Below are 3962 nucleotides of genomic sequence, written 5' to 3' on the forward strand. Positions count from 1 at the left end.
TATATATATATATATATATATATATATATATATATATAAACCCATTGCCTTCTGTTTTAGAATCAATGCTGTTTATTGGTTCAAAAGTTGGAGAGTGGTAAAGGCTAGAGTGGGCACCACTGCCCCCTGGTGGGTGCTGCAGTGATCCAGGGGAGTGGTGATGGCCACAGGTGTATTTATCTTTCCTATTAATTGCTATTAAAATTTTTCAAAATATTAATTTCCAGGGGGCTAAGTAATATTTTTTTCTGGAAAGGGGGCAGTAGGCCAAAAAAGTTTGGGAACCACTGGACTAGCCAATGAGGATTAAAGTGATTTACTCAGGGTCATATAGGAAGAAAGTATCTGAGGATAGATTTGAACCCATAGTTTCCTGTTTCTAGGCCTGGTTCTCAATCTATTGAGCCAATTAGCTGCCCTCTGAGCAAATATATACAATATTTCATCAAATTAACTCTGGCTGATTCACTTCAAGAAAGGAGAAGAGTAATTTGGTAAATTCTATGAAAGGCTGGCTTTATAACACTTAAGAATTATGGAAGGGTTAACTAAAGAAATAAGGAAAAAAACACAATAAGGCAGGTAACAGAAAATGGAAAAGAATGACAGATACCAAATATGGTGAAAATAGCAGAATCTCTTCTCTGGGTCCAGGGGAAGACATCACTATTGATATTCTACTTTAATAGTCTGAGGTCTTTAGTGTATCACGCAGAAGGCATTTTAGTCCGTAAAAAAGGCAACCACTACTTTTCTACTTTTAGTGAAAAATATTTCAGAAAAAAAAGAGGTTTATCTCAGGATAGGAAAGTTACTTCATTGTTATATAACTGGTAAATTCTCAGGAAGCAAATTTTCTCTTAGTAGCCTGCTTTGCAGGACCTGGAGTTAGGAAAACTCATCTTCTTCAGTTCAAATTTGACCTTGGGTACTCACCAACTGTGTGACCCCTGGCAAGTCACTTAACCCTATTTGCCTCAGTTTCCTCGTCTATAAAATGAACTAAAGAAGAAAATGGCAAAGAGCTCCAGTATCTTTTTTCTAAGAAAACCCCAAATGAGGTCATAAAGATTCGGCTATAGCTGAAATGACTTTCCGTTCAGTCTCTAAAAGGTTTGCTATCACTGCTCCAGGGTAAAAGACTCTGCTCAACCCATCTGTGTCTGTAGAGAGATGCTGGTCAAGGGGTGAAGGTAAAAATAAGTAAAAATGGTGAGCCTTAAGAGGAAGTAGTAAAATAATAATGATAGCTAACATGTCTATGAATGAATGAATGAATGAATGAAAAAGCATTAAGCACTGACTTATTATTTGCAAAATACTATTCTAAATGTTGGGATACAGATAAAAAAATAGACCCTGAATTTCAGAAGACTATGTTCTAATGGAGGAGACAAAACAGATTGAAAGATTCTCCAAGTCAGATGGAAAGTTAGTCCTATAGTCCTTAGGGAACAGTGCTAAAGCAGATGGTAATGCCTCTTTTTTTAATGTCATTTCCATGAATAAAATCATGTCAATTGCTTATGTTAAACCATTTAAAAGTCCCAGGATTTTGGTGGAAAGAACTTTCTTTTCAGCTGCAGGAACTATTGCATTTCAAGAAGTGGCTGCAGACACTGGACTAGACCCATTGTCATTCCTAAGGCTCTTAGGTTCTGGGGACTGAGCTTTCTCCATTAAGGCCTGAATAAAAAGGCAGTCAAAGTAGTGATAGAAATTGAATTGCCTGATCGATGCTACCTCCTTTCTCTCCCTCAAGATGCCTCACTGCTTTATGAAAATGGGTTTTATGACAGTTCGTGACAAAGTCTGACCTCTCCTTCATGGGACCTGCTCCCCTAGACCCTGGCTATAAGGGCTGGGCTAGAAGCCAGCCTCTGGTCTAGAGATGAGACTCTCCTGCTCATCTGCCTTTCAGGCTGATATTGGTCAGCACTTCTTGCTGCTGCTGGTGAAGAATGTTGATCTTTTCTTTATAATGATTCCTTTCCTCTATAATGGCTTTTGGAGTTGAATTGGATATATACATAGAGGTTTAGGCTCTAGGGCTGTGATGGTGAACCTTTTAGAGATGGAGTGCCAAGCCCCACTGCCATTCCACCCCCCCAGACTAAGTGCCCCACTCCCCCCACCTTTATCCCCCAGCGCCCTCTTACTTTAGACAGGGGAAGGGAGGAAGGAAGCATTCCCATTGGGCTGCCAGGCAGAGGAGTGGGTAAAGTGAGGAATGTCCTCAGGTTTATGGAGAGGGGGAAAGGAACAGCTCCTCCCAGAATCCCTCTGGTTTTCTAGTAAAGAATTCTGATGGGCAACTACAGAGAGGGCTCTGCTTGCCCTTTTTGGCACACGTGCCATAGGTTCACCATCATGGCTCTATGGTAAAAAGCCAATGTCTGGGGAAAGATGCTGGTCAGGTGGTGAAGGTGGTGGTTCGACTTTACCTGGCACATGTTATTCCTCTCTTTGTCAGGACCCCTTGGTCCTCCAGCCATGTGGAACTGTCTGCCCTGAACATTGTGGTGACCAAAGGAATCGTCTTCCCAGATGATAGTTGTGAAAGCAAGAATGGAAGTCCAATCAGTAGTCTGGGGGAGTCTGCATTGTCAGGACACCTGTCCTCCTCTATAGCTCTCTAAAGTTTTCAAACCTTTATTCCCACCAAAGCCTGAAAAGGTGTTTTATATATATATATACACTTTATACAAGGTGAGAGACATGACTCTTGATTTGCTTAGAGAATGATGACAAGAGACTTCAGTTAGTTTGAGGCACCTGTGAAGAAAAGACCTTCTGTAGAGATTGTTAATAATGAAGAAGAAGAAGAAGAGACTGTGCAATTTGAGATCTTCAGTCAATTAGAGTCTGCAGTCAGAAAGTTCAGTAAGAAGAGAACCATTCCAGCAGAAGAGGACGTTTGGATGGAAGAGGACGTTTGGATGAAGAGGATTCAGGATTCAGGATTTATAGACTTGGTATTAAGACTGATGAGCTTATGAATTGGACTGATAAAACTTCATTTTTAAGGATTTTCTTGAAGAAGAGCATTAATCATGGACAATTTGGATTAAATGGTTTGGAAGTATTTTGGGTAATGTAAATGGTATCACTACATACTCATATGCATCCAGCATTGCACATAAAACTATCAAGAACTTTGATGGAGAAGAGGAGAAGAGGAGAAAAGGAGAGAAGGGAAGATTTCCTTGAGGAATGGAACATCATGAGAAGAAAGGAGATCTGCAGGAGATCTGGAGTTTTGTTAGGTATCACGCATCCATCAGTGACGTGTTGCAACACAATATAGCAAATGACATAACAAATCAGATACATATGACACAAACCTGTTAGAATACATTGTGTTCGTTATGGAATGGAACAATGTATAAATACTAACAAAATTAGGATTAGTTGTAGGATAAGTAAGTACTAACAAAAGATAGTTATTAACAAAGATTAGCTAGTTATTTAGGTAGATGTAGCTAGACTAATACACTAATATCATAGGGATAGTTTAGAATAGTTTAGGGATATAGTATTAGATCAGATTAGAGGATATGTTAAGGTACTAATGTACATTACAGTGCAAATACAACAAACATAAAATTGCATTACATGAAGAACATATAATATACTACAGATCACATATCACAAATAATGTAAATAGTTGTGTAAATAGTATGTGTATATTGTAAATTGTATTATAGTGTAAGTATTGTATATATGTAAATGGCATACATATGTATATTTGATATATTGTTGTATGTACATATATGTATATCATACATATATATTGTGTGTATATTATATGTATGTGTGTATAAATGTAAATACTGTGAATACTTTGATATAATTGAGTTGCAAACATTCAAATGTAATTTACATAAGGGAGTTTAATGTTTTGTTTTAATTTTGATGTAAAGACTTATGCAATGTTGTGTTAAAATGTATTTTTCAAAATT

The sequence above is a fragment of the Gracilinanus agilis genome, chromosome 6, assembly GCF_016433145.1.
Source record: "Gracilinanus agilis isolate LMUSP501 chromosome 6, AgileGrace, whole genome shotgun sequence".
Taxonomy (NCBI): domain Eukaryota; kingdom Metazoa; phylum Chordata; class Mammalia; order Didelphimorphia; family Didelphidae; genus Gracilinanus; species Gracilinanus agilis.